The following is a 12,763-nucleotide window of genomic DNA, read 5'->3' as shown; positions in this document are numbered from 1 at the left end:
GAAACGTCAGCCTCTCTGCTCCTATGATGCTGCTTGGCCTGCTGTGTTCATCCAGCCCTGCACCTTGTTGTCTTAAATACAATTCTGTTCTGTTGTTCTTTCCCAACACCCTGCTTCTCCTACCTAATTTTAGCGTTGTTGAAATAAGTTCGGGGCAAAGGCTGTTAATAGACAACCCCAGGTTCCACTCTGCGCACAACTACAGAGGACATATTGAATCAAGTAAAGCAACTGATTCAGACAAATACTAAGAGATATTTGGGCATTTTCAGTTTTCAGAAGAAATATGTTCTCTACTACAAGAAGAATAATTTTAACAAAGATACTAGGTTATCAATAACCAAGGTCACACCAAGGAAAAATAAAAATAATTATATTGAAAAGCACCATATCTACAAATACGAAATGTTTGCATCAAAACAGATAAATAATAGCATACATTGAAAGAAATTAGCTTATTTTGAAGCCATTATGGAAGCTTGGTTGCTGTATGGCTAAGGGTGGAAGCTAAATATTCCAGGATACTTGACTTCTACAAGAGTTGGACATAATAGAAACTCGTTCACCTGATAATAAGGTATGGGATAAGTATACAGAAAGGATCTTAGCTCAGAAAATCAAGATATAAGAGTAGTTTGGGTGGAGATTGCAACTAGAAGGGTAGGTAAGGAGGAACTAAAGGATACATTATATTTCAATTTTTCAGAAGCATTTGATAATGTGTGCTCGAGGTTATTACATAGTGATGGGATTGAAGCTAAAATATTGTCATGGAGTGAGGATTGTTAGCAAAGAGAAAACAGAGTTAACATTTCAAGTCTATTATAACTCTTCTTTGGAACCAAAGAGAGATGAAAGCATGCTGGGTTTTATGCTGATGAACATGAACGCTGAGTTTAGCTAACACATTCTAATTTAATTTCCGATCTCCAGCATCTACAGTATTTTGCTTTTATAACATGGATTGAGAATTGGTTAATAGAGACAAAACGGAAAAAAGAAACTAAATTTTTACATTGGTGAGTTGTAAGGGGCTTTGCATGTATCAGCCTCAACAGTTCACATACTTCCTAATTTACTTTGTAAAGAATTAAAACTTGCATAAGGAATAATTACTTAGGAGATTGCTTAAGGACTGATTGCTCCTCAGGTTCCCTATTAGAACACATTTAGGACACTGTATGGCACTTGGCTGGATAATACTTAGTCTAACACCTTTCCCTAATATTAATCAGATGGGTGGGGACAAACAAGTTGTTGTGCAGTATTTTGAGTTCTACTTAGAGAGATATCATCTTCTGCATTTCACCTGTTACTGGAGGTTAAGAATAAATTTGAAATACATTGGGAGGCTTGCTGGGACACTTTTCCACACTTCACCAATAATCTATTTAGTTTTATTGCGGAAATCTCTGAGGGCTTTGCTTAAAAATTAAATAATTGTGCTATTCTATCTAAATTGGACAATTTACAGAAAGTAATGTCACCATGATCCTACCTTACCATTGGACTGCTTTCCATTAGAGAGAGGTGTAATCTGAGGGTTACTGTGCCTTGGGTGACAGAAGAGAAGAGGTTGAGAAGGAGGATCCTTCATTGTGATCTCAGCTGGTGTGGGAATTGAACTCATGCTATTGGTTCTGTATGGCAAACCAGATGTCCAGCCAATTGAGCTAACTAACCCCCATTTAAATTACAGAAGGTACCAGAGGATGTGTTTGGTTTTGATGTTGCTAAGGGCCCTCCTTGGTCCGTTGAAGGAAGACAGGACAGCTAGAGTGACAAAACTTGTTGCAAGAGTGAGAGAAAGAAGGGCTAGTTGCTTTCCTTAATCCCCTTGTGAGGATAGGATATCCCTTCTCCTTTGTGGTTCCTTCTCTAAGGCCTCCAAAACCATGTTGGAGAACTTATGTGACCTCTTACATGGTCTCCAAGCCAGAATGAAATGTGTTGTGTGTTAAGTGAGCCTTCAGTAATTGAGTGAATGGAGACAACTGTGTTCAAATTCCATTTGCTTCAGAACTGCGTAATAACATCTTCAAAACGGCTGATTGGAAAATATCTACACTGCACTGAGTTTAACTAACAGTTGACAACTAAACCTGGAGATGTATGTTTAGTACTTCCAACCAAGTTCAAATGATGTTAAACAGTAATTAGAACCATTTTACACTCTTAAACCAGATTATCAAACAGGCATGTCCTATCAACACAGCATCCACTTAGCGCTTGTTTTCAACATCTTAGTTTTGTTGCACTTGGGAGTGAGATTAAAATCCGAGTCTTGAGTTTTGTTGGCCTGGCACTCCACTGCACATTTTGCCTGGCTGCAGAATGATTAGAACAATAATAGCCTAAACACAACACGATTGTTTAGGCACAAGACATGAATGGAAAAGTCTGATCCAATTGTTGATAACAACCATTTATTAGAACAAGTATCCATCTGCTATTTAACTGACTTGGTAAAATTGCTGCTGAACTTAATCTTTTACATGTGCCTAATTTATAGTGCCTGATGAAAAATAATTATGATTCCTTACAGATAAGAAGACCTTGTAAACAGATGAGATAGAGTAAACCACCACTGCCAAAACAAGTAGATCATTTCTAATCAGAAGCAACATTCCACACTTGGAATATACAAATATATCCAGAAGGTGACTACAGTTTGTTACATATACATTACCATCCTTCTCTGAATTCACAGTGACGTAAGTATAAAATAAACTAAAAATAGGTTGAGTAAGGAATTGCAGTACTGGCTTGTAAACAAAAATGAATCCGGACTATAACCAAATATTATTCAATAGTACTGTAAGGCTTTAAACAGTTCTGTTTTCATGTTGAACAACTGCAAAAGTTACATTCAATTCACATACTGTCATCATATTGGATTACCATATTGCAGCAGCCTCCTTTCCAGCCTCCTCAATGGGGCAGTAATTACTTCTAATACTGCAGGGAAAGAATTTTATTCCAATGTCAAGCATAGCAATCTAATATCATTAGTTTTTGGAATGATGTTTGTAAAACAGCTGGAGATGCTCAGTAGAAGGATAGTATTGAGACTTTTGGGATGGTAATGATAAAATTATGGTATTACCCTTACAAGATCATTAATCATGGTGCGGTATTCAATTTTCAATATTCTGTCGCAGTAGGCTGAGCTTTGTTTTAAACACACTGTTAGTCTTGCCTCACATGAAACTCTCTTCAATACCAAAGATGTTTAATTGTCTACTCATTTGTTTTCCATGCACAATTTTTCAGTGATTATTCAAACTTTAATTGATTGTTTAATTAGATGCAGTTAACTTTAATTTTTGCTGTTGATTTGTATATTTCCATTTGACTCATACCCATGTTTGATCATGTAGTTGAGGAGGGGTGCTGGCAGATGATAGGGATAATAATTCAACAGTAACATATACAGAACAGTAACTAAACTAAGTTGATTTTAAGGTATTGTTAAAAGGCACAATGTAGAGCTGAACTGTAAGAAATAATGTATTAAGACATAGGTCTCTAGTAAGAGTATTCTTCTTCACTTTATACTCTTCCTTGCTAGCTATGTAATGATATATAGGTATGGATCACAATGGGGCATACAATTCAAATAAATGTATTATTTTCTCTTTTGAGTCTTGTTTAATAATGTTTCTACATGACATTAACTTATTTCATTTTGAACTGTTTAGGAGAAGCGAATTGGTTCCTCTCTGTTCAAGCTTTTTTGGTTGAATGCAATACCAAATGGTCTGGAGGGCTGGCCTTTTATTGTGGCATGCACAATGACAGAAAGATGGGAAAATACAGTGAGAATGAAATAATCAGGTTCTTGGGAAAACATTTCCTCTTTTATTTACTCAAGATATAAACAGTGACTTCAGAACTTCAGACAACCTATTTCAATTTTATTTGTCTGACTCATCTTACTAAAATATTATTTCCAATTCTCCTCCCCTTCCTCAAGAAATTAGATGATGCAAATTCCCAACATGTAAATCAGAGCAAGGACCTTGCTCCTGCAGTTCATTGAATGCTTGTTCAGCCATTGTGCAATCAACAACAATGACCTTGCATGTTCCATGTTTCATCTCCCTGAACCTTCATCTGCTCAAGTCGAAACTGACAAACCACCAGCATGTCATCATGCCTTCCCTCAGAACAACTCTTGCATCATTTCATCCCTTCAAAGCATTATGTTAGAGCACATGGGCCCCTTCTGACTTATATGTTTCTGACAGGTCACTCTGTGTGCAGGAACACACAAATGCATCATGCATTGTCCAGGGTACATATTATGGCTCTCAGTTTGCTTTCGTAGCTATCACCCACTTTGCGTTTACTTGGAGGCTGTCAGCCTTTGTAGACTTCACATTGCTAAAGTTAGTGAGTGCGCTAAGAAAGCAATGACTTACACGTGGCCAACCTCTATGTGGCTCATGCTGCTTTTTTAGTGGACAGTGTCTTTAGAGCTAAGTTCTTGGCTGACTGCCTTTGATATACATTGCTTTTAGCATGGAAAGAGAATTAGATAGCTTAAATAAGTGGGGAGTATTGAACAGTTAAGGGATTGACATGTTGCTATGCGGCAAATGTCATCATCACACTTGTGCCAGCAGTTTGCACACTCCATTGGCTCTGGAAATGGTGCAGGAAGCTGAAAGGTCAGAGTATACAGGGACAGGAACACAAAAGGAAACATGAGATGGGCGTAAATTAGTGCCTTACAGCCAGATCCTATAAGTCACTCACACTGGTTTGAAGTTGGAACCTTGCCATGTTGAATTGAAAGTCAACGGCACAGTACGACATGAGATGACTGACACCACTTGCAAAGTGGGTGGAATAAGCAGTTGTAGTATGGCGCACTGACCTTTACATCGCCGAGGCAAGGCGCCAGCTCTCCGATACCTCCTCCTACCACCTCCTTGATCATGACCCCATCCCCGACCACCAAAACATCATCTCCCAAACCATCCACAACCTGATCACTTCAGATGACCTCCCACCCACAGCCTCCAACCTCATCGTTCCCCAAACCCGCATCGCCTGTTTCTATCTCCTTCCCAAAATCCACAAACCTGACTGTCCTGGTTGACCTATTGTCTCCGCCTGCTCCTGCCCCACTGAACTCATCTCCACTTGTCTCGACTTCATTTTCTCCCCCTTGGTCCAGAAATTCTCCGCCTACATCCATGACACCACCCACGCCCTCCACCTCCTCCAAAACTTCCAATTCCCTGGTCCCCAACACCTCATCTTTACCATAGATGCCCAGTCCCTATATACTTGCATTCCCCATGCAGATGGCCTAAAGGCCCTCCACTTCTTCCTGTCCCGCAGGCCCGACCAGTCCCCCTCCACTGACACCCTCATCCACTTAGCTGAACTCATCCTCACCCTTAGCAACTTCTCCTTCCATTCCTCCCAATTCCTACAGACAAACGGGGTGGCCATGGGTACCCGCATGGACCCAAGCTATGCCTGACTCTTTGTAGGATACATGAAACAATCCCTCTTCCAAAGCTACACTGGCCCTATCCCCCACCTCTCCCTCCGTTACATCGATGACTGTATCGGCGCCGCCTCGTGCTCACACGAGGAGCTCCATCAGTTCATCCACTTCACTAACACCTTCCACTCCAACCTTAAGTTCACCTGGACCATCTCCGATACCTCTCTCCCCTTCCTGGACCTCTCTATTTCCATTTCTGGCAACCACCTGGAAACCGATATCCATTTCAAGCCTACCGACTCCCGCAGCTACCTAGAGTACACCTCCTCTCACCCACCTTCCTGCAAAAAGGCCATCCCCTATTCCCAATTCCTTCGCCTCTGCCGCATCTGCTCCCGAGGTGAGGCATTCCGCTCCCGAGATGAGGCATTCCGCTCCCGAAATGAGGCATTCCACTCCCGGACATCCCAGTTTTTCAAGTACAGCAACTTCTCCTCCACAGTGGTCGAAAATGCCCTCGACAGTGTCTCTCGCATTTCCCGCAACTCATCCCTCACACCCCTTCCCCGCAATAATAACCAAAACAGAATCCCCCTCGTCCTCACGTACCACCTCAGCAACCTCCGGATCCAACGCGTCATCCTCTGACACTTCCACCATCTGCAATCCGACCCCACCACCAAAGACATTTTTCCCTCCCCACCCTTATCTGCTTTCCGGAGGGGCCACTCTCTCCGCGACTCCCTTGTCTGCTCCACACTCCCCACCAGCCCAACCACACCCGGCACTTTTCCCTGCAACCGCAGGAAGTGCTACACCTGCCCCAAACCTCCCCCCTCACCCCCATTCCAGGCCCCAAGAAGACTTTCCACATCAAGCAGATGTTCACCTGCACATCTGCTAATGTGGTATACTGTATCCGCTGTTCCCGTTGTGGCCTCCACTACATCGGGGAAACCAAGTGGAGGCTTGGGGACCGCTTTGTGGAATACCTACGCTCGGTTCACACCAAACAACTGCACCTCCCAGCTGCGAACCATTTCAACTCCCCCTCCCACTCCTTAAATGACATGTCCATCCTGGGCCTCCTGCAGTGCCACAACAATGCCACTCGAAGGCTGCAGGAACAGCATGTCATATTTCGCTTGGGAACCTTGCAGCCCAATGGTATCAATGTGGACTTCACAAGCTTCAAAATCTCCCCTCCCCAACCGCATCCCAAAACCAGCCCAGCTCGTACCCGCCTCCCTAACCTGTCCTCCCACCTATCCACTCCTCCCACCTCAAGCCCCACCCCCATCTCCTACCTACTAGCCTCATCCCGACTCCTTGACCTGTCCGTCCTCCCTGAACTGACCTATCCCCTCCCTAACTCCCCACCTACACTCACCTTTACTGGCTCCAACCCTGCCTCCTTGACCTGTCTGTCTCCTTTCCACCTATCTTCCCATTTATCCATCTTCTACCTGTCTCCCTCTTCTCTCCCTATTTATTTCAGAATCCCCTTCCCCTCCCCCATTTCTGAAGAAGGGTCTAGGCCCGAAACGTCAGCTTTCCTGCTCCTCTGATGCTGCTTGGCCTGCTGTGTTCATCCAGTTCTACACCTTGTTGTCTCAGATTCTCCAGGATCGGCAGTTCCTACTATCTCTGGAATAAGCTACTGCTTTTTCCTTCTGGAGCAGTATAAAACTCATCAAATTGGAGGTCCTGCTTTGAACTATTGCAGTAATCATACCTCCATTGATGCAGTAATGCCACCCATCTGGCTTCAGTTTACACTTCAGTTGCAGCTCATACATTCTCCAAGATGGCACATTAAAATTATGGCCTCGAGCAATCATGGCCATTATATTGTGCACACTAATTACCTACTTGTCTTGTCATCTAAGCAATTGTAATGAGAACAAGGCATTTAAAAGTAGAACCTTAAGTTCTCATTTCACAAACAAATTCCATACCTAGCTTTGGAAGACAATGCTTCACAGCTACCAAATTTGTACGCTGAACTGTAAGTATGCAAGTGTATGGGCTGTAATGTGGAAGTGAGCCTTTGCTTTGTGAGGGGACAGGGTGATTATGGTGACTTACTGGCAAAATTCTATACCCAAAGCAACGCTAAAATTTTTATTGTGTAATATACGTTTGGGTAAGGTGACATTCTTCAGATCTCCTTTTAGAAGCATGACAATGATTGCCTTGGGAAGCCTCCCTACCACACTGTTTCAGGGCATAACATGAATCTTCATTGTAATGGATGGGAGGGCTCAGGAGATTTTTCAATAAAATTGTCTTCCTGAAGTTCCTCACAGATTATCTGCTTATGTATCTCTCATGGCGATTATCATTGCTGGATTCCTTATGGACTTGGTGCTACAGCATAAACAACATAACATAGGAGGAGACGGTGATTACCAACTCACCAGCAAGCCCAGCAAAAACAACAACCTCCTGAGGCTGCCATACACCACCAGAGGGAGAAACAGAGCTGAGAGATAGTAAGAACTGCAGATGCTGGAGTCAGAGACAACACAGTGTGGAGCTGGAGGAATACAGCAGGCCAGGCAGCATCAGAGGAGCAGGAAAGTTGAAGTTTCAGGTTGGCTCAACTTTCCTGCTCCTGTAATGCTGCCTGGCCTGCTGTGTTCCTCCAGCTCCTAACAGAGCTGAAGATGCACTGAGGTGGAGGAGAATAATGTGACCCTACATCTATAGATCTTGCTGTTATTTTTGTCAACTGTCTGAAAGACAGTGGAGGCACTGATTAAGGTTGTTCCAGCTGATCATCCCTCAACTGTGTCATCTGCTGGAGCAGGACTTGTGCTCAGAAGGATGTGGGACTATCTCATTCTGGTCACTGTCAAGGTCATAAATGCCCTGAATTTTAATGCCAGCAGCATAATTCAAGGATCAAATGGGCATCAATGTGGCATCTCCCAATTTTTGATCTACAAGTATCTCTAGAGCAAAACTGTTCATATCCTTCCTTCGTGATGAGGAGAATCTAACAGCGCAGACCCTACGACTCTCCACCTCCACTGGCTACCCCCAGGTGCAGGGGACCATTGACTGCAGTTTGAGACGATTCCTCAGGAATCTTCTTTTGATCCTTCTGTCATTGGTTAACCTTCAATGTTTCAGAGTGCATGGAGATAGCTAAGGTGCTCTGAAATGATCGAGCATCTGTAGAACAGCAATTGACCTGAGAGAGGCAGCACTTCATGCAATTTTTCCCAGCAGACCAATAAGCAATGAGGGGGAAGCAGACCTGTGAGCTACCCAATATACTTCTCCCAGTTTTGAATAGCAGTGCACTCCCTTGATATATTGTTATGTAGAAAGGACATTTTCCTGCAAAGATGTGTGGATTCAGTGATCACCGATTCAGTGCTCTCAATTACAAAGAGATAACAAGGTGTAGAGCTGGATGAACACAGCAGGCCAAGCAGCATCAGAGGAGCAGGAAAGCTGATGTTTCGGGCCTAGACCTTTTCAATTACAAGATGGTTTAAGTGTGATACGATGTATGCAAAACAGGCCCTAGCACATTCTATGCACATTGCATTTAATTTGGGTGTTGTTCACATAAAAGCACAATGCCTTGGGTTGCAAGGAATCATGAAGTTCCCTGTCTGCAAAATGGCAGATGAGCTTTCTTTTACTCTGGGTTGTGTTTAGTTTTGCATATCACAGTTTGGGGGTGGGGGTGCAGTTCTTGGATTGTAGCATGTAATGTTGTTTACATCTGGGCTTTAAATATGGTGTCAGAGGCACATGCCCTGGAAGGTCCCATTAGTAGTAAGAATTTCAGCTTCTCTGGCTACACAATTCCACAGGAAACACACCTAAGGTCTCAGTTGCATAATTAATGAAGTGAAATGTAAAAGGCTGCATGGGAAAAGTTGCTCTGAGTCATTGCAGACTGGACATCATGACTCTTACTCAACAAAACACTTTAACTGAAAATGGGAAACTTGCACATTCATATTCCTTTTATCATGAGGATATACTGCTTTCTGATAAAAAAATATAGTTACCCAATGTCTAAATTATCAGTAAGGAGCCAATCACAATGTTTTCTCAAGTAAAGAAAGAGCAATTTTATTATCTGTTAAGATAATAAAGAAAAATAATAAAGATATGATGTAAAGCATACATGCAGAGACATACAAGGTTAAGAAGGTTTTGAGTCCAGTACAAAAGGAAGATTAAAGGAATATACAGTGTCCTTGAGGCATAATGGTTTAACCTACAATCATTTTTAAAAAATGAATGTTTTGTATTTTCAGCAGTACCAATGTTTAGATCTCCTTAAGTTTTCAGTCTCTAGATAATTCGCAAACAAAAACAGAAATTTCTGGCGAAACACAGCTGCTCTGGCAGCACATCTGCACAGAAAGGAGAGTTATCTTTTTGAGTCTGGTGACTCTTCACGAGAACTGATAGCAGCTAGGAAAAGGTGGTATTTATGCTGAAGATTGGGGATGTGGGTGGGGTGGTACAGGAGAGTTGGTAGATGGAGATGGAATCCAGACAGAGGATATAAAAGGGGTAGGAATCCAGACAGATGATATAAAAGGGAGTAGGCAAACGAGAATTATTGATAGGAAGCCAGGACAGAAGAGGATCTCAATAAGTGATAGAAAGCTGAGAGTTGGAGAGAACGGGTAGTCAGTGCTAAAAGCATGTCATAACAGGATCAGGTATAGGGATGGGTATAAACACAAGCTGAATCATGCACTAATGTTTTGAACTCGATGTTGAGTCCTACAGACTACAGGGTCCAGAATGGAAAATGAGATGCTGTTCTTTGAGCTTGTGCTCAGGCTTATTGGGACACTGCAACAGGCCTGAGACAGAAATTTTGCTGTGGCAACACGATGGTGTGTTGAAGTTGTTGTTAAGTCTCTCCTTAAAACAATTTTGACAACTCTTACCAGAACATTATGAATGAATTTGCCCAGGTGTCCCACAATACTGAAGCGGTCAAATCATTATGAATATAAGCCAGTACCAATGCAAAACAGTTCAAATTTATTTGGGAACAAGTTATATAAACCTTTAATACTAAATATACGATCCCTAATCCTATTTGGCCCCTTAAGCTGACAATACTTCGAGTCTCTTGTAGATGTATGCAGTCACGTTCTCTCTGGTTCTGTCTCTGGATCTGTGAAACTGCTTTCTCCCTCTCTCTCTCCGGATGGTCAGCTGGTCTGTCTCCTGCCATGCTGGTCTCCTCAGAAGGACTCAGAAGATTCCAAGAAAGTAGTCTGCATGTAAATCCTGTTTTTATACCTTTTTTATGGTTTTCTGGAACCTTCTCCAGTTCTGGCCAATCAGGGATATATACCTAAAAGTTCGAAATAGCATCAAGCATTTGAATAGTATGCTACTGTTCGTTTCTTTGTGGAGCAGGATCTGGTGCCTTTCTGTCTGAGCCCTCCTTTGTTTGGTAGATAAGTTGTTGGGGCTATGTCTGTCTGGGATAACTATTGTCTTTTACATTATGCTAATATCAGTAGCACCTGGCTGCTGCGTTTGCACTATGCCTGGTACGTGAGTTTTGTGATTTCAGAGTTTTACATGGCCAATGTACCCAGCATCCCTTGCTGTTTGGCCAATTTAGCTATCTATGTTTTTTAGCAGTCAGGATGCTGCTACAAACTGGCAGGCAACTGGGAACTTGGGGTCATTTTTGCAGACAGAACATATGCATTCTACAAAGTGGTCGCCCAGTGTGCATTTTAATGTAGAGCAGAACACATTGTGAGCAGCGAAAACAGTAGACTAGATTGAATGAAGTATAGATACATTTCTGCCTCACCTGAAAGATATGTCTGGGGCTTGTATGATGTGGAGGGACAAGGTAAACGGGCTGGTGTTTCACTATCTGCGATTGCATTGGAAGGTGCAATCGGGGTGTGGGAAGATGTTAGGAATGGAGGAGGATGGACCAGGGTGTCCAGGAGGGAATGGAAATGGTGACATACATTCCTCTGGATGTGGATATTGGTGGGGTGATAACTGAGGACTGGGGAACTCTATCTTTGTTGTGGGCGGGAAGAGAAGGGGTGAGATCAGAAGTGTGGGAGATGGGCCCAGCATGGCTAAAGGCCCTGTCAACCGCAGTGGTGGAGAATCCTCGGTCGAGCAAAAAGGTGGCCATTTCTGAGGCCCCCCTGTGGAACAGATGAGAAGGAGACAGAGGAACTGGGAGAATGGAATAGAGTCTTTACAGGAAGCAAGGTGTGAGGAGGTATGGTCAAGGTAACTGTGGGAGTTGGTGGATTTGAAATGAATATCAATGACCAGCCTATCCTCAGAAAGGGAAACAGAGATGTCAAGGAAGGAAAGGAAGGAGTCAGAGATGGACCAGGTGAAGGTGAGAGCAGGGTAGAAATTGAAAGCAAAATTGATAAACTTTTCAAATTCTGGATGAGAGAGGAAAGCAGCATTGACAATGTCATCAATGTACCAGAGAAAGAGTTGTTGCCAAGGGCAAGAGTAGGACTGGAATAAGAGACAGGTATAATTGGGGCCCATGCAGACACCCATGGCCACCCTTTTGACCTGAAAAACGTGAGAGGATTTGAAGGACAAGTTGTTCAAAGTGCTCAGCCTGATGGAGGAGGGTGATGGTGGATGCAGATGGTTCAGGCTTCTTTCCAGGAAGAGGAGGAGACCGCTGAGACCATCCTGATGGGGGGCTGTATGTCTAAAGGGATGCATAAGCATAGTAAAGAGAAGGTGGCTGACGCTTGTGAACTGGAAATTCTGAAACTGATGTAAAGCATCAGAAGGAATTGTGGATGGAAGTGGGAAGGGACTGGACAAGGGGAGAAAAACATTGAGTTGAAGTAGAAAGGAAATAAGTTCTGTGGGGCAGGAGCAGGCAGAAACAATGGGTCTGCCCGGGCAGTATTATTTGTAGATTTTGGGGAGAAAGTAGAAGCAGGCTGTATGGGGTTGTGGACTATTGGGGTGATGCCCAGGTGAGCTGAGGTTGGTGACAGTCATGGATACAATAGGCAAATGCTTGATGTTGGGATCAGGGTTCCGAAAAGATAGGAGGAATTGTCCAATAGCTGGAGCTCAGTATCCACTGGAATTAGGGCCAGTCAAGGACAGTAGTGGGAAGTTGTGCATGGAGTCCGAAGAGATAGGAGAGGCGCTAAATGAATATTTTTCGTCAGTATTCACACAGGAAAAATACAATGTTGTCAAGGAGAATACTGAGATACAGGCTATTAGACTAGACGGGATTGAGGTTCATAAGGAGGAGGTGTTAGCAATTCTGGA

The sequence above is a fragment of the Rhincodon typus genome, chromosome 26 (genome assembly GCF_021869965.1).
Source record: "Rhincodon typus isolate 14 chromosome 26, sRhiTyp1.1, whole genome shotgun sequence".
NCBI lineage: Eukaryota > Metazoa > Chordata > Chondrichthyes > Orectolobiformes > Rhincodontidae > Rhincodon > Rhincodon typus.
This window is presented reverse-complemented; position numbering follows the sequence as displayed.